General features: G+C 38.3%; 1 long non-coding RNA gene across 1 annotated transcript in view; it reads right to left on the bottom strand.

Moving 5' to 3' along the window:
• Positions 1 to 4,760: 4,760 nt before the first annotated feature.
• LOC112540667 (uncharacterized) overlaps positions 4,761 to 23,433 on the bottom strand; it is a 31,741-nt gene continuing 13,068 nt past the window's right edge. The window contains exons 2-3 of the long non-coding RNA XR_003084734.2: positions 17,202 to 17,371; positions 4,761 to 10,673 (exon numbers count right to left, since the gene is read on the bottom strand). This is a non-coding gene — a long non-coding RNA (uncharacterized LOC112540667). The remainder of the gene's footprint in view (positions 10,674 to 17,201; positions 17,372 to 23,433) is intronic.

Raw genomic sequence — 23,433 nt, 5'->3', positions numbered from 1 at the left:
TACAGATCTGTCAAAATGTTAGTGCTATCATCATGACCACACTGCTTCTAAAAATAGTTTATAAACCACTTCTTACTACTAACCACAAGTAAAAACATCAAAACCTATTCCCCCCTACTAAAACTATACATTCTCAGACAACTTGAGTTAAATTAACATCTGTCAGTTTTTGATTGCTTTCCTTTTCATTCTGAATTCATTTCTGTTATCTTATACAGGCATAATTAACAGTATTAACATTTTCAAACTACTAGATATAGCTATAAGAATTTTCTTAACAACATCATTCTACGTTAAAGGTAGTTCACAGGCAGTGGGTGTCAATGCGGAAGAGATCAGAAAGTCAAGAGGATGACTATGACCATGTGATTGAAGTCTTCCCCTTTTTTAATGTGTGTGAGTTAAAAAAAGAACAGTGCTTCAGTTTTGTAGCTGTGGCTGCCATATGACTTTTTTTGACATCCCCTAACACCTCTGTTTACAGCAGTTAGAAAACAAAGATAAAAGCAACAGAAACCAATTTCAGTGGTGAAAACTAAGAGTCCAAAACCTGAGCAATGTGCTAAATTGTCCTAAAAGTAATCTGAGATGCAGTTTAGCAAATATCTTCCATGATGCTGAGGAACTCTGGAATCCTCCACACCTGAAGGTTATCTACTTGGGTAAGGCTGACTGATATATATTGAAGAGTCTGGCTGACAATATTCTTCCTGAGGAATGGAAACGGTCTCACTGGTGGTAACTCCGAAAATAAGGTAAACAATATTGCAAAACAAGCCTAGGAACCACCACTGCAAGTTAGTCAAGGGGTCAAGATAGTATGATCCACCATTACCTTTCAGAGGTATGTGCACAAAGAACATCAAACCACACCCGAATTTCCAGACCTAATATCCCATTTCAGACAACAATCCAGGCTGGATAAACCATCCCTCCCATCTTTCTGAACAATCATTGATAATAGGTTATTTTTTGCCTACAACATAATTGTGCATTTTTTTCCCTTTTATGGGCACTGATCTCCAACACATTCAAACAAAGCGAAAGAAAGCAAAAGAAAGAGACAAGAATTCCTATGTAATAATCACTTCTAAAATATTTTTTAGAATATTTCCTTAAACAAACTGAACAACACTTCAGATTTCATTCATCTAAACCAGTATTTCTCAACCTTGACAACTTTAAGACCTGTGGACTTCAACTCCCAGAATCCCCCAGCCAAGCTGGGGAATTCTGAGAGTTGAAGTCCACAGGGCTTAAAGTTGCCAAGGCTGAGAAACACTGATCTAAACACTTATATCCATTTTGACCATTTGGTAATCTTGAAAATAATATTATGGAGGAAGTGCTACCTTTTAGTTATGGCAAAAGCGGGAAAGCTACAGCTCAGAGCCGCATTATTCATCCGACTCCAGTGGCCAGGCTAATTTCCTGCCATTTTGAGATAGGATACATAAAAGTTGCAGTGAAAACCCTAAAATCAGCTTAATGTTGCTTGATTTACTTAGTTTAAAAAACGAACACTCTAAAACTCCTCCCCCAACTCCAGAAAATCCTGAACCCATCTACTTTACATCATCATTTTTCTCAGTGCCCCCTCCCACTGCTAAAAGCAACCCTCTCAATCACCAGATGTGGCCTGCTTACCAACAGGGAATGTTTAATAAAAGCTTACATGCCTTGCCCATGATCAGGGAAGAGGCTGCTAAACACTTGGGCACATGTTGGTCAGGGACTCATTCCCAAATGGCATTGGGTTTATGGGATTTGCTTACTTATTAAAAAAAAAGCTTCAGTAAGTTATTACAAATATTTTCAGATGTTTGTAAGCATCCTGTGACAAATGAAACAGCTCTTGTGTGGTCATGGTAGGAGAATGACTTGTTCTGGATTAGGTAATTGGAGTGATGATGAGAAAAACACACAGCACCATGTGCTTGATATTGTTTAATTTGAATGGCCAGTGATGCTTGAAATGTTTAACTGTTTCATTTGTGCTTGTATGCTTTCTTTTTATGTCACCGGGAAGGAGCATTGGAAGTTCTGAATCTGAACTTAGACACCTTTTGAAAATCTTGGTTGATTACACTTTTAAATAGAAAAAGTATTCATCCTCATGGAAAAGACGTGTGAATAGCATCTGTCTGACAATTAAAAGCAAAAAGAGAGCTTCTATCGCCAAAGATATGTGCTGTTTCACAACTTCACATCCCACCCATGGTTTCCTGACCCTAGCTGCTGTTTTCTCACATCCTACATGGTCCTGGCCTCCTTTATCTCAGAATAAAGGCAGTGTTTGTTTAAGGATCTAGACTTGTCAAGAAGTCTGGATTAATCAAACAGGGCAACTGGAATCATTTCCACAACTCTGAGGTTTGTTTCCAAAACGTGTTCTGTGCCGATATGTTTCTATGTGGAGAGAGCCTATCCTATTTACCCTGAAGAACCCTCCCCTCCAAAGTTCAGCTGCTTGGAATACTTTCCCCCCCATTACCTGGAACTGATCTAGCCCTAAATATACAGGGACCTAAAGACATCCTATCTAAACTTCACCCCATCTATTCTGTGGCACCTTTTTGACAAATAACCATTTAGCAACTGCTGTTGTTTGTAGGTTTTTGTTTTTCTAAAGTGAGACTTAAGACAGAGGAAACATTTGTGATGGAGTGCTAGGAAGTGCTAATTCTAGGTGTGAAGCCAGGAGTAGGTGCATGGGTTGGGGGAGGGGAGGAAGTAGGATTATAAGGGAGGTGCTTACATGGAAAGAGAGGAGCATTCTTGAAGAAAAGATGTGCTATCCTTGGGGGCTAGCTTCAGGCTGTGACCAAGAGGGTCCCCATCCCAGCTATATAAGCTATATGAAAAGTAGAACTATAATTCTCTATAGAGAATTATTTCCATTATGAGGAAAATGTCTGAAGGTATTCGAGGACAAACTAGGCATAATATAATACTCATGTTGAGCCTTGCATAGAGGGAATGTAGCCAGACTGGGAATGTGGCATGAATAAATAAGCCTATGACCTCTCTTTCATGGTCATAATTGGAATTAACTCCAGCTCCTGCTATATGCAGCTGATATAGCGCCCCCCCCCCAATATGATTGTTCTTTTTGATGGGTAGAAAGCTCCTATTTAGTACCACTGAAAAATTCATTCCTTTTGGTATAAGCAGTTTGGGGCTGCCTTGATTCTGCTTGGGACCACAGCAGTGTCAAACAATTAAGTTCTCCCTGAGTCTCTCAATCTGCTTATTGGCTTTTTTCTTCTTTGTATCAAATCACTCTTGCAAGGGCTAAAAATGTGAACAATGTCACTTCATTTGGCCTATAAAGAAAATGTGTACAGGAAGCATTTGAACAATTTATAGATAAGTCATGATACTGTGATGTAAAATTGTTTTTTTTCTTTTCAAACTTGGCTCCTAGCAATTTCATTAGCATCTCCATGTATCTTCCTTCCTTCCTTCCTTCCTTCCTTCCTTCCTTCCTTCCTTCCTTCCTTCCTTCCTTCCTTCCTTCCTTCCTTCCTTCCTTCCTTCCTTCCTTCCTTCCTTCCTGTGCCTTTTCTATAGGAGGTCAAGGCAGCATAAATATCATTCCCTCCTGTTTTTCCTCACAACAACTCTGTGAGGTAGGTTGGATTGAGAGAGTGTGACTGACCTAAAGTCACCCAATGAGCTTCTGTGGCTGAAGGTAAACTAGAATCTGGGTCTTTCTAGGCAACCTAATACCTTAACCACACCACCACACTGGCTTTCTTTGTATAGTTCCTTTGCCAGGAAATGAAGATAGTTTACCATTGTTTTTTTCAGCCCTGGTATTCTCTGCAGAAATCCTATCCAAGTACTCTCCAGGTCTGACCCTGTTTAACTTCTGAGCCAGGCAAAGTTAGCCAGATACTGCCATGTAATTTAAATAAGTTGTCAATTGGATCTGCTTGTGTGGGGCTTAGGAGAACATGTATGCTTAGTCAACCTTATGCAAAGCATTGATAAGGGTGGTGAAAAACCAGCACATTCTACGACAGTCCTCCTAAACATGGTGACCTTCACATATGTGGGACTACAGTTTCCAGAACATAATGTGAGGGTGCCATGTTGGATATGACATTTCTTGTAAGAAGTAACACATTTTATGAGGATTCCAAAACACCTCTCCTTTTTGGAGGAGGTCCTCATTTCCACTTTAATGCTCTGATAGGAAGGGAGGAAAGCTGTTTTGCAAACATAGCTTCAGAATGATGGTACCTCTCCCTGCTCTGAAGATTGGATAGAAGTCAACTTTTTTTTTTGCAATGCATGTTGATACTACTCCAGAATTCTATTAAATTCTGTATGTATGTATGGGCAATCTTAGATGTGCAGTTAAAATTCAGTCAAGGTGTTGTTGTTTTTGATACAGTCAGGGTATTTGTGTAGTTTATAAAGGTGCAGATTTAAAAAATGGAGCAATCATGCTTCAAGAACTGGTTTGGCTGAGAAATAATGTTTGTTTTATGTGTGCCTATTAATGGATATTATAAGTACATACTCACATGTGCTCTTTCCCTCTGTGTCTGCAGTGCTGATAGTAAGAATAATCCAAAACACTAAATATAGTCTAAGCCACACTTCCTCCCTTGAGTGCTAAACTGGAACAAGCTGAAATGATTAAAGTGGAGTAGGAAAAAAAGCCCTTTTGGCTTTGTCTGAGCCCTCCTGTCAAAGTTAGTCTACAGGCTCTGTTAGATGGAAACTATTTCCTTTCCACAGGCTCTAAACTTGCAGACAAGGTTTCCTGCTTTCCTGTTGGTGCCTCCACCTACCCAGACAGCTTTGACACTTTTGACTTAGTGATCAGTTATTTTCTACCACAGCTCTTCCAAAAACGTTTGTGTGCCATCGTAACAGCTGACTAAGCAGCAGAACATGCCTTGTAAGTAAAGGAAACAAATGCAGGTCATCCTCTTCAACAATTGACAACTGTTCTTCATCTCAAATGCTTCAGGGGTTACAGTTACATATGCCAACTCCACCAGATGGATGGGCCTATGTTTCACCGTGTTTTTCATCTATCCTTGGTCTCACAACTGGATAAGAGGAATATGTGGACTACTAAGAGATCACAGTTCATATCCTCTGTAGCGCTTTTGCAGTGATTATCTCTGCTGTATTTTGACAATGTATATGTTCTACTCAGCTGCACAGTTGAAATGCTCTGGTATGTAGTCAGTCTGAAGACTAGACAGCCTATGGTTCTCCAGAGTTTGTTGAGCCATAATTCCCAATAGACCCAGTTAATGTGGCTAATGGTAAAGAAGGCTAGAAGATATAATTCAACAATAGTTGAAGGATCACTTGTCCCCCATGTATCATGGCTTAGTAGGACCACTGCAGAGACCATGGCCCAATTTCTGCCTGCCGCTGTCATATGGGAAGAGGTATAAAAATGGATCAAACAAATAAATAAATGAAGGCATGTTCTTATTCTCCAGACTGTATTGGATTTGGGAAAGCACATAAGTTAACTATTTCTTCAACTTTGAAGATACAGCAAATAAAATATGCCGGCAGAATAGTAATGGAGTAATGGAGAATGCTATTCAGAACTACAGCATAGACTTTACTTGTTGAGGATTGAAGACTTAATCCAAGGCATCTCCAGATAAGGTGCTCCTAGGGCTGGGAAGATCTCATTTTGAAAACCCTGCCAGAAAGTATATGTTCCATTTTATTACAATGAGGAGGAATGTCAACCAGTCCTTCTAGATGGAGCCTGGGATTGGAACTCTCAGATTTCTGTCCTTCATATAGACCAGAAACAATTAATCCAAAGGAAGAAGAATCTAAGAACTTTGATTATCAGTATTTATTAGAAGGGAAATTAAAATTACAACACAACAATTACAGCAAATAACTTCATTTTCGACTTCTGGGGAAGAAATGGCGAACTGAAGACGGCTCCGCAAAAAGCGGATTCGACAACCACAGTGGAATGAAGAGTCGGTGAGTAGACCAGCTCTTTGTAATCCCTCTCTGGACAAGGAGAGGACTTGAGGACAGTCACAAGTGCTCCAGATAGCTGCTCCTCATGAGGAGACTGCAAGACAGCAGTCTCCGGCATGTTTAGAACTCTGGGAGATGAGGGAATAGCCATCTTGCTCAAACTGTGGTTGGTGCCTTTGGAAGGACACTAAGTTCGCATAGTTTCTTTTCTAATCACTTTCAGAAATTGCTTATTTGCTGCTTTTTGGCTATTAGGAACCTTTGGATCGACAAGTTTTACAGCACCGGGTGAGTTTCCTTGAATCCTTAGCGAAAGTTTTAAATACAAGTTTAAGGGCTTAACATTTTTTTTCTAGAACAAACAGCAAAAGGGTGATTAAAACATTGATTTTAGAAAGTTACAAATGGACTAAGGGTCCAGATAAATTTGAAATAAGATTTTGGAATTAATTATAAAGAATCCTTCCCATGGGAAAATGCTTTTGTTTTGAATTCTTTTTTTTTAAAAAAACATAAGATAAGACTTTAAAAATTGGATACTAGAGGGAACTAGAAGGAACTAAAGATTACAATTAAAGGAGAAGAACACTTAAACTCAATTTACTAATACAGAATGAAGCAAAATATTTTAACATTGGACATATTGAAGGATATTTTTGAACAATGGACCCAGAAGTTAATTTTAAGAGTGTCTGCCTCTATAAATAGACTGTGTTTAAAAGATGTTATGGAAGAGGAACAAGTATTATCTGACAAGATTGAGACTGATCTGAAAGTGGATTTAAAAATGACAGACTACGAGAATGATATGGAAAAAGATGCTATACTGGACATACAAAAGAAACCGGCTGATGTCTTAATAATTAAAGGGGAAATACAAATAACAACCAAAAGAGTGGCCTGGATAATTTTCCTATATTGCATTTACAAAAGATGCTTGTTAAAGCTTTGAAAAATTTTGTGAGAAGGGACAAAGAAAAATGAAATCAAGTTCTAGGACATTATTTGAAGAGACTGAAGATCAATATCGTTAGAAGTAAAAGGAAGGAATATAAAGTTGGTTTATTTGATTGAGGTTAAAATAGATAATGTTATTATTTCTAGTAACCCTTAATGGACTTTTGCTGACATTAGGATTGAAATGAGATTTTATGGATTTGTTTAGAGATAAGAGATGGGATATGGGAAGAAGAGATCATTTGTTGTATTTTAAGAGAAGGTGATAAGTTACTAAAATTGTTTATACTTGTTGTGATGAAGGGGGAAATCACACACACACACACACACACACACATTCTTTATTATATTCTTATTTTTTCTTTCTATTTTCTCTATTTTTTCTTTTCTTTTCTTTTTTAGTTTGTATTAGTTTTTATTGTTGTAAATTGTAATTTTTAATAAAATTACTATAAAAAAGCAAATAACTTTATTTTCAAATAAGACATCTACTGTATATATAGGCAACTGATGATGGCAAAACTGTTGTCCCCTTCTTTCCATTTGTCCTAAAGCTGTGGGGGAGGAGGTTCGCCACTCTGGTGGAAGAGGAGCTGTCTGAATCTGCTGACTGTTTTGATAGCTGCTACTCTTTTATCAGCGTGAGAAATAACTCTTATAGGAATCACAGGACAATGCTTGAAAAAGCATGCAGGACTGTAACCTGTCCTTTGTGACAAATTCTTTGTATTTAGGATTTTTGAAGACGGATTTGTTCTTATACACCTGATTTTTGTTTCCTTCCTAAGCCATCCTTAAGACTTCCAGAAAAATAAACTTCAGTTATGGTTGTTTTTCACTATCCTGGGATTTACTATCTCACTTCTAACTGCTGTTCAAATATTATTGTGCCTTTATAGAGTAAATGAGAATACAATGTCTAAGTACCATTTCATTAATCTCTGCAGTTTATGCTTGAACAGGTCATAATTTCCACAAAGCTGAACTGGTGAAAACAAGCTGAAAATGTGTTTATTTTAACTTTGGCATGTTCATGCCATTTCCTATTTTTATCTGAGATGAATCTGGGGTAGGATTTTAACAGTATTAGAAGGAAAGTTAAGGTTACAACACAAGAATGTAACTTTTTGGGTTTTTTTGGCAAGTTCTACTGTCATGTCAACAAAACATTTTATCTTTGAAGAACTCTTGCTCTTAAAACTGAGATCACTTGAGTATTTAATAATATCCGCATATGAACATAAACTTGAATATGTTCACATGTTCATTTTCAGTTTTGCACCTCCTTAGATCTCCCATGAGTTAGGCTCACCTAGAATTGACAGTCATACTCTGAAAAGTCTTCTGTGACAAAAGCTGGTTTTCTTAAGGTGATGGTCTTCATATGCTGGGGATACAGCTCCCAGAATACCCAGTGAGTGAAGTCAACAGAAATTCTTGGAGTTGTAGCCTAAGCATATGTGGAGAACAGTAGGTTATGGGTAGCTTATTAAAGCAGCTAGTTAAGCAGTACAATTTGAATCTTTATTCCCTCTAGCAAATATGGCAACATGGTGGATAAGGGAAGGAAACAAATATGCATTACAACTTTCTGCTCCTTAAACTGGTAGCTTTAAAGGAATAGAGTCAGTCTTTGTATTGTGACCTGGCAACTAGGAATTTAATCCAGGGCTTTTCCATTCAAGTTAGAAGTCATTGTAGTGATGTCAACAAAAGTAGGTCTCAGTTAAATGAATCCTTTGATGTTAATGCAACAAATATGTTCTGGGATAAGTATGCAAACAGTTCCATGCCCTTTCATGTCTGGTTGGAGTAAGTGTCAGCCTGACCAGGCTGTAATTGAGATGTACAAATAACCCTCATATTCGAGAGTGCATAGTTAATGTCACTGTACTGGAGTAATCCTGAATGCTACTGCCTCATATTTCAATGTATGCCAAGTTATTTGAGTATCTGGTGAATTGACAAGTTCCTACAAAAGTTACTTGGCCAACACCTTCTGTGAGCAGAGAAAAAAAGGGATTAATGCAAAGAGAATGACAGTCCTTCCAACATTCTGCTGCTATGAACTACTGTAATAACACCAGGACAAGTTGTACCTTTTAATTTGTCAGTTGAACTTACTGCCTTCTGTTTGCTTTTCAGTAGAACAGGTCTCTGATAATAACTGTGTAAGAGTTTGGTACTAAAGGATATTCTTCTGCCTTTCTCCAAACTGAAATATTCCTTATTGTGCAGAAAATTCTGGATATAAGCAAATTCTTTGAACAACACATAATTGACATATGAAAATCCTATCCATGAGTTGTGAAGAGCCCTTCTTAGCTCTTCTGCTTGCTACCCATGTAAAGGAGCCCTACAGTCACTAACCTCTCAGCACCTTTCTATTCCACTTTGTGTTATGGGAAGGTCCAATGGGGCTGATCTTTATACTGAATGTTTATAGTTTCCCCATGATTCCTGCTAGACCATAGGAAAGTGTCTTAATGTATTTAGTCAAGAAGTCAAGCCTTCTTCATAGCTTCTCATTCAAGATCAGGGATACACTGCAGGAACACTGGGATATGTGGGCAAACCCAATCCTACATGTGCTCTACATTAATTGAAGTAGGCCTTTCATTAGGTGGCTTCAAAGAGGATTAAGCAAATGCATGGAGGAGACTCCTACTAATATCAAGAACAGTTTGAGGGCATTGATATGTTCAGAGGCAGTAGATGTATGATTATCTATGATTGTGGTGTCCTTGGGGTTCTCTGAGCTTGGTTGTTTTCTTGCAGACATTTCATTACCTGACTCGGTAACATCTTCACTGCTAGAAGGGAGTGGGGTTTGCTCCCTGTTTATATACAGTAGCTTGCCCTGCCAGTGTTGGATGGGGATGTTCTTTCCTTGCTAGTTCCTTGATTAGGCTGCTGTTTGTCTGGTGTTAATCCTGGTGTTAATCCCTGCTTATCTGGGTGTTGATTGCGGGTGTGGAGGTGTTCTGGTCCTTCTGTTTCTTTTTTTTAGATTTTTGTTGTCTCTTTTGAATGGTGTGTAAATGTTGCTTATCTCTTTGTGCCTTTTGATGGCTGACTTCTCTGAATACCAAGCTTCCAGGAATTCCCTAGCATTTTTGGATTTAGCTTGGTCTAAAATGCTGCCAGTTTCCCAGTTGAAACTATGGTTGACTCTGTCCATGTGTTGTGAGATTAAGGAGTTTTCATCATGTCTTCTGAGTGCTAGTTGATGTTCATGGATGTGCTCTGCTAGTCTTCTGCCTGTCTGTCCTACATAGTGGCTGTTACTGTCCTTACATTGTATGTTGTAGATGACTCCTGTTTTTTCTTCTTGGGTTACTGGGTCTTTTGGTTAACTTAAGATGTTTTGGAGGGCTTTAGTTGGTTTGTGTGTACAGTGATGCCATGTGGTTGTAATAGTCTGTTAGTTGTTTCTGAGATGTTTCTGATATATGGCAGTGTTATCCTTTTCATAGCTTGTATTTGTTGTGCTGTAGTGGGTTGAGTGGTCAGGCACTTTTTGATAAAGCTGCGTGGGTATCCATTTTGTTGGAAGATGTTGTATAAGTAGTCTGTTTCCTTCTTCTGATGTTCTGGGTTGCTGCAGCGCGTTTGTGCTTGTCTGAATAATGTTCTTACACAGCTCCTCTTGTGGGAAAATGGGTTGTTACTTTGGTAATGTAGCACTTGATTAGTGTGGGTTGTTTTTTGATATCTATGATTACCTGTTGCTGGATATAAAGAAAACAAGATTACTTATCTTTTAAACTCTGCTTGTGAACACTGAATACAGAAAGGTGGACTACATGGACCTTGCCCTAATTCCTCAAGGCAATGATTTTTTTCCTGAAGTTTCTTGTTCTCTGGAGCACTTTCCCCTCCTGAATCCATAACTTTTATGGAAACTCAAAATAGTAAACCTTCAGGTCAAAACAGGTAACTCTACTGAATACTCAGTTCTTGTGAATACATCAATGTGGCAGACACTGCAGAGACAGCAAATAAGCCTGCCTATCTGGGTCATGACAGGGTGAGGACAAACCTAGACAAAGCAGAAGTACATGCTATCAGCTTTGCTGCTGTGTTATTTATGGACATCTCAAACAGAAGGGGCATTCTCACACACGAGGATTAAACAGATTGCAGTATGAATGTAAAACTTGCTTGGTTGAGCACATTCCATTTTAGAAATAGCTCTTCACATTCATACATGGCGCAATGTAGCAAGAGTCTTCAAGATATTTTTAGTGTTACATGTATATTTCATTCCATGAGAAGAAAACATTCTTCTTCAATATAAATAGCTACTATGAAAAATGTGCACAAGTGTATATATGCATGAGAGAGGGACAGAATGAACACTGTATACACATTTTTTTGACATCTGAAATCTGAAGTCTCTGAATCTGGATTCCAGTCTAAAGAGGGAGAGACTGTTGTAATAACATTTATGTGTTTGTTCATTTTCAGATACCGACAACCTGTTTTTCCATTAGAACCAACATTCAAGGTGCCTAATTAAATGATATAAGAAAATACAGATAGAAAAACAACAACAAGAAGAATTTTAAAAACCCAGTGGTTTAGAACATGTATTAAAACAGCATGCTGAATATAAAAATAAAACTACCCCCAAAGAGCAAGAACCACGGCCAAATAAGATTTCAGGCTGATTCAGTTCTCCCTTTCCAAATACCCCTGAAACCGAAATATTGTTATAAAGTGATGGGAAGCAAGAAGTGAGAGTTAGAGGAGCTTTCTAAAGAAGACAATTCTAGAGTCTGGATGTCATTTTTGAGTACAGTGTCTCCCCGCCCCTGCCAAGCACCCCATCTGAGGGTAATGGGGAAACAGATTTACTACAGCCATACTGAAGTGTTCATCCAAACCTTTAGCAATTATTTTTTCTTTGATTACCTACAAAACAAAGCTATTTCACCTGAAGGGTAGAATCCAAACTTCTTGAGGTACGAATAGTTGCAAAGTACATGTATGGCTATGAATTAACCAAGGTTTCTTTTTCCTTGTCCAAAAAAGGTCAGCGCTATCAAGGTGACCTAACATCCTGTTGCACTGAATGGTCTCAGGCCTTCCAGGAAGTTGGCCTGGAAGAAACAGTGGAAAGAGCTTCACAGTTGTGGGAGCAAAATGGGGTCTTTAAAAAACAGCAAGAAAGCACCTTGCCGAAAACTATCAGAGAAGTCCCACCACCACCAAAAGGGCAGATTTCTGCACCACATTGGGGGGTGATATTTGGGGGAAAATGAAAGGAAGATTGCAACTTATCAGTAGTAACTGTGGTGTAACCTTCCAGTCTCTCAGAAGTAGATCTTGCTGGGCTGATTTCCAGTTAAGTATTGAATTGCATTGAGGGAGCTTCTCTTGAAATGCAGGGGCTTAAAATATTTTTTCCTGCTCTGACGTTATTCTGGCCGTGAGGCAAATAGTTGGTAAATGACATTTAATATAGGGATGCACAACCTTTCGGTTCCTAGAAGGGGTGAGGGGTGAAGATCTCAGTTAGTGGAGTACTGATGCAAAATAGGTGGGGAGCATTACACCAATAAGCTATTTTCTGAAGTTCTTTTTCCTACTGGGGAGCTGTCCCCCCCCCCCAACTTATTAAGCCTATTTTAAGACTCACAGCAGACTTTTTATGTGCTTCCAGACTCAAAAGGCTGGAAAACATGTATGATTTTTTGGCACTCCTGGTTGTTGGAAGCTTTGAAATCCACAATAAAGAATAGATTGCCCACTTCTTCTTTAATGGCTAGATCACTATCAAATGTTTGCTATTTTCCTGAACGGCAGCTGTGACAGTTTGACTACAATGACATATTGTTTGTTTACATGATTTTTAGTAAGTATTTAAGCCAAAATAGCAACTTCTCTAAGGCCCTTTCCACATCACTATCATTTTGCTCTGCAAATTGCAGAACCATTTTCACACTGACCTTGAAATGCAAAGAATACCAAATAAGGGTGACCTCAAATCAGTACATCCTTCAGCTGACCAGGAGGAGTGTGCAATGTCTTGCCCTGTCCCATACATGGTTTGTTGGCTTGGCATTTAAAACATCTGGGCCTTTGCAATCAGGGAGCTGCAAACCATCAAGGCGCTATTTCTTTATGTGATTTATTAAAACCACAGAGACATGAGAATGTGAAGTTGCAGCAGGGGGAGGCAACCCAGGAAGTCCTTGCTAATAGGAAAACAGTCTCCCTCCAAATTCCACAGCTACCACACTGAGCCAATGATGTAGAATCACATGGGTACAGAGCCTGTCAGGAAGTGGCACACTTTGCTGGAGTCCCCTAATAGTTTACATTTTGTTTCAAAAGCTATTGCAATTCTGAAATATTTGAGCAAGATAAGATTAGGTTCTGAATGGGCGCATAATCAATGGCCGAAGGCAACAATTCTCTAGTGTAGCCTTTACCAACTTGATGCTCACAGTTGTCTTTGCCCTACAGATTCCTCGAATTCCAAGCCAACAGGCCCTGCTGGAATAGAGGGACTGTAGTTCTAATCCACCTGAAGATGGGAACCCTAATCCGATCTGAAGCTGTGGAATATTTATCTGGTATAGAAAAGAGAGAATAAGGGGAGTGCATTGAAAACCACAATAACCACAGCATGAGTTCGGTTGGCTCTTTATGGCCAGAAAAAATAGAGCTGGAAAGAAAGGAAATGTTTACCCCTAGGTGGCAAAAATGTGAACCTGCTTCCATTTCCATGCAAGATCTGACTGATTCTGAAAAGTGAAAGGCTGATAAAAGGGGGCATTTGAATTGGTAGGGGAAGAGTTGTGATGAATGTATGCAATGAAGTCCTAACTAGAGAGTTTTGCTATTGTTTTAAATCAAAAGCAATTTTAGGAGAAAAGGGGGTAGAAAGAAAGGTTGCTTTTCCTGAGGGCTCTTTTTGCTCAAAATCACCCTCCTTCCCCAGGCACTTTACAGGCTGCGTTCCAGTTATGTTTAAGTAGTGCCTAGAGACCCAAGGGAGGGAAGGACCTTGACATTTTATACATAATGACTTAAAACAATAGTGCAAACACACTTAATGGAAAGCAAGTGGGAGATTTGCATTTCCTCTACAAAGCAAACAATGGATACTTCTATAGCCATGTATTTTAGGTCTTCCTTTAGGTTGGTGGGGAAAAAAACCCACAACAAAAACGTTGAGATGATTTTCCTTCAGGAAAAGAGGAAGCTATAAATGTTTTTAGAAATAAAATGATCACATAACAACTAAAGCAGTGGAATGATTCTCTTGTTTCTCTCTTTTGCCCACACTTTGCTAGTTTTCTCGTTCCACAGAAGTAACAGAGAAGAAATGAACAGCCCATGAGAGCAATGTCATCGGATGCCCTGTACTAGGCAAAGAGGATGAAATGGGCATCACAGTATCACAGTGTAAATCTCCACCTTCCGTACTTGCATCCCAATATTGTAACTCAAGTCTATAAGTCATGTAGTTTGTGCTGCAACGTGTGTTGTCACCCTCCGGCAGACACCCATGGTTTTGTGCCAGTTTTGTAAGATTTCTTCACTCAGAGCTTAAGGCAAATATGCAATAACATCTGGAGAAAACAAAAAATAGCAGCCAACATAACCAATTTTAATATGTAAGTATAATGCTGTTCTTGGGGAAAAAAACCCCCAGCAACTTCTCTCCAAGATAATCAAAAGCGTTCCATAAAATAATATTCAGAATAATACTCATTATAGAGGAAGTACAGTGTGGTGTTTGGATTGCAAATAAAATCCAAGGAAAACAGTTACCATTGTTTTCCTGCCAAAAATGAACAAGACCAAAGGAAATGAAGGTGTACACTCTGAATGACAAAGCCTTGTATTACATTCCAAAAGAGTTTGTAAACCCTGAGTTAGGTTCATGCAAAGTAGTAATGGTCTCTTGCAACTGAACCCCATGGTAGAAGAATTGTGTGTTAAAGATGGTTTAAAGAGGGCAGAATAAATTACTGGATTTCTTCATAGCACCAAAAATTATATGTGTGCAGAGCCCTGCCACATTCCAGGGGGAATTGTGGCTGCTTCCAAGTGCTACTGAACCAGCCTACCCACGCAATAGGGTGTATTGCACTCCCTGAGTTCATCTGCTCTGTTATGTCCACACTGGATATCACACTATCACACTGCTGGAAGATGTGATATACCAGCATAGATTAACATTATGCTGTGATGGTATTATATTTCTTTCATTTAAAATAAGAGCTAGTCAGTGAATTTTAGCTATAACTAAAAGTTCCATTTTAAAAAGTGGAGCCATAAAATGACACTGCTTGGTTACTGCTATTAAATTACACATTGTGTCTTTAAATTAGCAGGGGGCCTTCCTATAAGAACAGAATTGGGGAGATATTGACAATGCTTTAAATATACCAACAAATATGGCTGCCAAACACATCATGAATGAAACAGAAGTTCTTGGAAACTCAGCAGGTAGAAGACAGCCAGAGGTGAGCTGTTAAAATCAGTGTATGTATTTGGTGCCAAATTTTACACTGACACAGTATACTGAGGCTATACCCCGAAAATGTATGGCCATCATCTATATATAACCTTCTGTCAGCAGTTTTTTAAAGACAGAAGATTCAGTGGAATTTAGAAGCTCTGATAACCTTACATGAGTCTATGTGGATCTTTCAGACACCTGCAAACTGTTTTGTCTAAGGAAATAAAATGTATTTATTCAATTACATTGCAGGCCATTTAAGAATGTGTGGGTTAACAGAAGAGAGAAGAGGAATTTTAAAAAGCCACCAAGAATGTTTGTTTTTTTTAAAAGTGCAATAGATATATGTCCCACATCTCTTTTCTTTTATTTTTAACGTGAAATACTCCGCAAATGAAAATGTTTTTTACCAAATGACCCAACTGGTAGAGAATTAACTAAATAATAATACAGGAAGTGTGTATGTCTGCATGGGTAAGGAGAAAATTTAGATCTGATCCTTCTCATATAGATATTAGATATTAAATGATGCAACAGTGGTACAGTGCTTGGAGCACCCTTTCCAGCCTAGCATTCACTAGAACATCTAAGGACGATTGCAATTATAGCATATGTTATGAACTATACACCCCCTCTTACATTCTTTGGAGAACATATATTCAATGTGTATTAAAATAAATACACAAACTAATACTGGGTTTTTAAAAGTGTCCTACATCTGTACCTTCAGTAACTGAAACAAGACCAGACAACAAACAGAAACTGAGATGGCATTGATTGTACTTTTGGATGACCTCTGGTAAGACCAGAATGGGGATGGTGCAACGTTTCTGACCCTTCTTGATCTTTTGGTAGCATTTGATACCATCCATCATGGTATTCTTCTGGAACAGCTCTGGAGATCAAGAATGGCATGAACTATGTTGCAGTGGTTCTCCCCCTCCCTCCAAGGCCAGCTCCAGTTGATAATAGTAGGCTTGAAGAGATGTAGATCAAGGCCCCTGCTTTACAAATTTTCCATGGTTTGATTCTTTCCCCACTCCTATTTAAAATCTACATGAAACAACTGAGCAAGGTCACCTGATGGATGGGTTAAGTATCATCAATATGCTGATGATATACAGCTATGTATCTTGACTCCTGGCTGTCCAAGTGCTGTTCTCAAGGTTCTCTCACAGGAAAAACAAGCTTAGGCTCAACTCTAGCTAAGCCGAAAAACTAGATTTAAGGACCATCCTATTCCAGAGACTTTCTAACAACCAAGCAGGATGTGCCAGAACTGGAGTGCAATTTGAGGGGTCCAACTAAACTCTTGGTGCTTGTTCAATAAGGACCTTAAAGAGGGTTAGGAGGATCTTCATACTAGTCCATCTTGTGTATGAATTGTGCCCATTCCTGGATCTGGAGGCTACTCACTCACACCTTAGTCACTTCTCATTTGGGGTACTGCAGTGTGCTGCACATAGGGCTACCTTTGAAGACCATTCAAAAGCTAGAGCTCATCCAGAATGTGGCAGCACAAGTAGTTATGGATGCATCTTGCTACACCCATGTGGCAACTCTACTTCATGAGCTGCACTACTTGGCTAATTGACTTCCAGGTGCAATTCAAAGTGCTTATGATAATCTATAAAGTATTTCAAGGTTTAAGGCCTGGATATTTGTAGAGCTCCCTATATCCAATCATCTCTGCCTGCCCTATAAGGTCTGATATGGTTGGAATGCTTTGGGTCCCATCAATAAAGTAATACCATCTTAATGGACCCAGAAGGCATACCTTCTCTGCCCCCATGCTTATCCTCTGGAACAGCATTCCTCCCAACGTCTGTGAGGCCCCAGCCGTGCTGCTTTGATGACATTATAATGCGATGTCACATTCAAGAGATTCTGATAACCTTCTTCAGCTTTGCAACCTTCTCTAGATGTGCTGGATTTCAAATCTTTTGTCTATGCAAAATAAAATGAAAACAGTGAGAAATATAAACATTTGCATAAAGAAGAAGGAATGTTGATGAAACAGACTTCTTATTTGTGATTCTGTGAGGTGCCATCTGCTCTTTAATGTCTCATTTTGGTTTTTTATGTATGAAAGTTCTAATTTGTGTAAATAGAAAGTATACTAAAGTTATGGCAATTTTTTGTAATGGGTAAATATCAAATTAAGAAGAAATATGGTTGAAAAAAAGATTTTAAATGTTCACACTTACCTTGACCACAACCCAATTTTTGCAGAAAAATGTATCTTCTTAGAAGCATATCTGTCATACAAAGTTAAACCAACTTCTAATTTGTTATGGATTCTTACATGGTAGCTGAACAGATATTGCAAGCATGCTGAGAAAAGTTTGTTGGAGCTTTTATATTAAACCTCTCAGAGTTCCTTAGCTTGGTGCTTTGATGATTAAACAACTCAAATTGTTTTAGATGTGCAGCATCTATGTGCCTTTTGGGCTTATTATCATCTCACTCTTGAAATAGTTTCCTGCGATTTTCCTAATGACAGATCAATGTGAAAAGTGGGCAAGGCTGCATCATTGCAGGAGTAGCTTTAAGCAGGGGAGTATGGGTGCAGCAAGAAATAAAAATAATAGAGTAAGTCACATTTATGGAAATTAGTGCTTATCTTTTAAAAGAGAAAAACACTTATAATAGGAAATTACATTAAGAAAAGCAACCTGATTTAGATGTATTCTGAGTAAAAGAATGAAAGGGTCTCTGATCTGCTAGACCACATGGAGCCTGGCACAATATGCACTCCATGGGGGTGGGGGGTGGGGGTGGGGGGTGGGGAAAAGAAAGATATTGGGAACAAGAAGCAATAACCAGTGGTAATGATAGCCCTGAGAATGTTAACCAGTTAGAGGAATGCTAGATAATATCAAAGAGGGAATATAAAGGAATCAAAGAAGGGAAACTCTACACTAACTTTGGCTGTGTCTATTGCCAGTGGTGTGCATAGCAAACCATGATGACATAAAAATGGCATCTGTGTGGTACAATGTCTGATGCTAATATGTAAGTCACATGATCTGCATCATGATGTTATGCATGTTTGTTATTTGTCCCCCTATAGATGTCCATATCTATTGTTCCTAGTGGCCAATAGTTTGAAAAGGTACAATCTTCTAGTGCATCTCATGTGGGTGAGGATTAGGATTTTCCATTTTATCCCTGATTTGTGGGAGGAGTAAGATCTTGATTTTTAGATTGTGACAAGTCTACTCTAGGGCTTTTATTCTCAGTTCCACGTATTCCCCTTCTCAGCATAATGAGAAAAATTGGGGAATCCTGGGGAATCTGAGGCTGCATGTGATCCTGTGACAAACGGTTGCCTGCTCCTGTCTACCCAGACTAGATGGTTGCAGATCTTTACCAAAGTCTCTCAGTGCAGTTTACAGCTCATGCAACTATCATGTTTGTTAGCAACATGCTATTGTGTGCTTTTCCAAATTTGGACAATAATTAATTTATCATTCCTTTCCAGCCTTCCTTTTGGTAGCAAAAGCATGCTACGTTCTCCAATATCTTTCACTCAGAGCTGAATCAGATTCTCTTTAAAGCTATATGGTGTTTAACAGCAGGCAGCTTCCCCTTAATGTATGTATTTCCCATTTTGTAAATGAAAATTGTATGCTTTGTTGCTGGATTCAGCTATAGTGGTCGTTTTATCTAAATGGACTTTACCTTGTGACAGGAAGAACTCGTGATCTACTGCGGCCTATCTCATTCTAAAAGATCTACCTGGGTTGGTGTTCAGTGCAGGCTGTTCTGTACAGTGATCTCTTTTTGACATTTGGGAAAGTGGCTAGCTACAGAATGATGGTGGCTTTTCATATTGGTTTCAGATTATTATTAGTACTATTACTACTACCATGACTACTACTATTATTTCTATGTAGAAGTCATATTGTTATATTGCTTTTGGTTTAAACTTGCCTTTGCTTGGATATAAAGGTACATAAATTATTTGATGAAGGTAGCATTTATTTATGTATTTATATTTCAAATTTGTCACTGCCCATCTCACTGCAGAGTGACTCTGGGCAGTTTACAGTAAAAAGAATAAATATTAATTAAAATACATTACAACAAGACTTCCTATATAAATAATAAATATCTTCCAAGAAACAGATGTTAACTAGGAGTTATTAGACTCGGGGAGCGTCTTCAAGGCACCAGCCACCCCCAGGATTGATAATATCCCTTCTTGCCCCATGTGGGTCAGCAGAGCCATGTCTTCACCCCTTTCCGGAAGGCCGGAAGAGTGGGGGGCCGCCTCACCTCTGGGGGAAGAGTGTTCCATAGGGCGGGGGCAATGGCAGAGAAGGCTCTCCTCCTGGGCCCCGTCAGTCAAGATTCTTTTGTAGATGGGGTCTGTAAGATACCTTCTCTGCCTGACTGGGTGGGATGGGCTGACGTAATGGGGATGAGACGGTCCCTCAGGTAACCTGGTCCCATGCCATGTAGGGCTTTAAAGGTGATAATTAACACCTTGAATTGGACTCAGAAGCAAATTGGGACCCAATGCAGCTCCCACAGCAAAGGTGTTACATGTGCCATCCTTAGAGCACTGAAAATTGCCCATGTGGCTGCATTTTGCACCAGCTGTAGCTGGATACTCTTCAAGGGTAGCATGTGAAAGTTTAAGATAAATTATTAACAAATAAATAAACTTTTGTATATATCTTGTATGTTCCTTGTATTCCATGAACGAACTACAGGAAAAATAGCATTTGAGTCAGATTTACTTCCAAGCCTACAGTATGTAGGAAAGACAGAGACTTTGATTCTTAATATGCCTTTATAATATTCCCTCTTGTGCTGCCAAAACTCCTAGCGTGAGTCAAACATAAAAGATTCATTTTATTTTTCCCTTTACTTGTTGTTTAATGGCAAGTTTTCCAGAGACTCCAAATTGTTTTCTTGAAACAAGAGAGAAAAGTGTGAATGATTGCTAGATAGATCAGAAGTGAAAGATTGTAATACACAAGGAAGAATGAAGTTTTCTATCTGCATTATTTATTGACTAAATGAGTTTTCTTGACAATGTAGACTATAGCTCCAGAGGATTGTCAGTTATAAGACTTGATAGTTTTTAACATAAACTTCAGTCAACTGAACTAACTTGACTGTGATGTTCAAAAGAATCTCATCACATCCTGTTCAGTAAAGATGTGAGTAGGTAAACTGTGTTGAATGCAAATCCCTAAAATCTGATTTCCCCCCACCTATGCTGTGTTAATTTTTGTAGTATTTCATTCTGCAAAGCCTGGGTTTTGTAACCTCCTAGTTAATTTCAAATCAAGGGTTGAAACTTGCTTTAAAAAAATTTAAAAACTTGCTCTTTTATATCATACAGCTTTATTCTATCAAGTCACCAAAAGAAGATAGCTGAAACTATATTGAGCTGTGTAGCACCCCAAAAAATCAACAAACCCCAAGGTTATTCCACATTGTACCATTTTGTTCCCACTACCCCTGTTATTTTCAGACCCACACAATCTCTCTGCACCACCCTAGAAATAATTTGATACTGAATAAATGAAAATTAATTTCTTTTGTTTTCTCTTCTTTGCAAATAATATAATTTCTTTACTTTTCTGTAGCAGCACTTGCCCTCTGGAATGAGGTTCTTCCTGAGAATGGCCCCTACCCTACTGGTATTTCAAAGGGCCCTGAAGACGTGGCTCTTTGCCCAGGCCTTTCTTCCTTTTCCTTGTTCCCATTTGGGTTTCTTTTCTCTGCCATCTTTGTTTTTTTGTTTTGTGATTTTTTTTTTTTTGGTTTTTGTATTGCTCCTTGTTTTTAACAATTTGTAAAGCACCCAGAGTCCCTGGGAGTCAGGCAGTGTATAAATTTAATAAATTATTTTTGTTGTTATTATTACCTGGCAGAACTAGGTATCAGTTTTCCATTCAAAATAAGTGGAAAATAAACAAATAGGGGACTATCTGTTTCCATTTATGAACAGAAACAAGGAAGTAATACTGATTACTTCTATTCATAAAACTACATATGTCTGCTGGCCATGCCTTTCCCATTCCTTGGCGGCTGTTCAACCAGCCAATGAGAAGGCAACTACCTTAAGAACAGGATGTACAGCCATTCTTTCGAAAAACAAAAGAGTTAGATTTTCCTCCATCTGAAAAAAAGAAGGAAATATGGAAAAAATGAGGAAGACAATGATTGATGACGATGTCAGGTAGATAACATGTAACAAGTATGTGAATAAAATGTGGCAATTGCACAGAAAATGCTTATAATGAAACTATCCAATAATTTCTTTTGGATGTATACTTCAGGAATCTCTTGATGTAAATAGACTTCATACAAGATTCCTCTATCTAATGTTTGACACCCCCCTCCCCACCCCCCGCAATCTCCAGTATTGCTGCTTTTAATATCTTGGAAATTTTAATATCTTGGAAGTATTTTCACCATTCCTTTGTACAAGCCCATTGTCAGTATAGTGTTGTTTGTAGGGTGTAGTAAGTCAGAATTCAGGATGCACAAATTAGATTACTATGGGTTTTCATTTATTTAAGAAAATAGCAAGATTTTAATTGTTAGCTGTTTCTAGCAATATCTATTTTGTTTTTATTTGTACTGATTTTACTCTCATGTTTTATAATTTGTACTTTGTTTCACTGTTTTAAGCTGCCTTGGGTGCTTCTATAGCAGAAAGGTAAAGTAGCAATTTAATAACAACTTCAGAGACAAAGAAAGTGATCAAAAAAGTGATTTATTTTGAGCTAATCTTATGTATGCGTCATTTAGGAGTGGATAACTGTTTTCATTTATCAGTTCTGATTTTTTAATGTTCTTAATTACCATTTTACACTGTTGTTCTACATCCATGTAGGAATAAACTCTGTTGAACTCAGTGGGACTCACTTCTAAGTAAACATGTATATATTTGAGATAAGTGGCTATACAAATTGAAGAAAGAAAGAAAGAAAGAAAGAAAGAAAGAAAGAAAGAAAGAAAGAAAGAAAGAAAGAAAGAAAGAAAGAAAGAAAGAGCATGTAGCATATCTGATAGGGAAAACCTGATTGCTCTTAGTAGTTAAGATATAAAAGTTGGTTCTTCCTAAAAAAATGACTTCAGTCTATCGTTAAATTGCTCATGTCTGTGAATCTCATCATCTTGTCACAAATTTCCAAACAGGCAGGAAGGACACTTGCTTGTGTGTAATGTGTTAGAACAGGGTCAGCTCGAGACTCAGGAGACTGCCTTTCAAAAACATTAAATAAATCGTCTGTATCCCGCTGACAGGTCTCGTAAGTGGCAGAGCAGCAATTTTGCTCAGGATTGGTTGACAAAATAAGTATCACTTTATGACAACCAGATGCCGGAAATAGCCATGTCAGATTTTGTGAATAGTTTTGACAGCTCATCTTTCATAGTGAAACTGGATTCTGAAACATGAATTGATTTTTTTTTTTAATCTGATATTGATGGAATGATCTGGTGCATTTATAAGTAAGATTGTGATTGAATTCTGTTTTAAAATTAAAAAAAAAATTCAACTGGAGCTTCAGTAAGCAAATGTTTTTAGTTCTGCTGTACTGCATCGAGAGAAATCTGGAGAGGAAAAGCGCCGTTTCTTTTATTTTAATATATTAAATATACTTACACATTTAAAAACCAAAACAAAACACCAGACTGCTGGTGCTAACAGTGCCTTTCTGTTAAGCCTTAAGCTGGCTTTTACAATAGCCACAGTTGTGGCATTTTGCAAGACCTTATCTAGCTCTGTGAAGATACATGTAAAATAAGAGGATGGTCACTTGACCTTTTTGGCTCTTGACTGAGATTGTCAGTGCATTTGCTAGTTGTTGACAGATTTGTCTTTCTTTATCTGCCAGCTACATCAGCTGTGTGTTGGGCTTCTCTTTGCACATGTTAACATGTATCAGTTGGGAGAGGAGCCTATTTCTGGAGTGACTTTGCAGGCTTATAATGTCAGGGAAGGGCACCTGGGAAAGTACTAGTTACACACCCTAATG

This window comes from Python bivittatus, unplaced genomic scaffold (genome assembly GCF_059951505.1).
Source record: "Python bivittatus isolate LINGU-HERP-01145 unplaced genomic scaffold, Pbiv_v1 ctg000020_np1212, whole genome shotgun sequence".
NCBI classification, from domain to species: domain Eukaryota; kingdom Metazoa; phylum Chordata; class Lepidosauria; order Squamata; family Pythonidae; genus Python; species Python bivittatus.
Note: the sequence above shows the minus strand (reverse complement) of the source record. Positions and strands in the feature narration are given on the sequence as shown.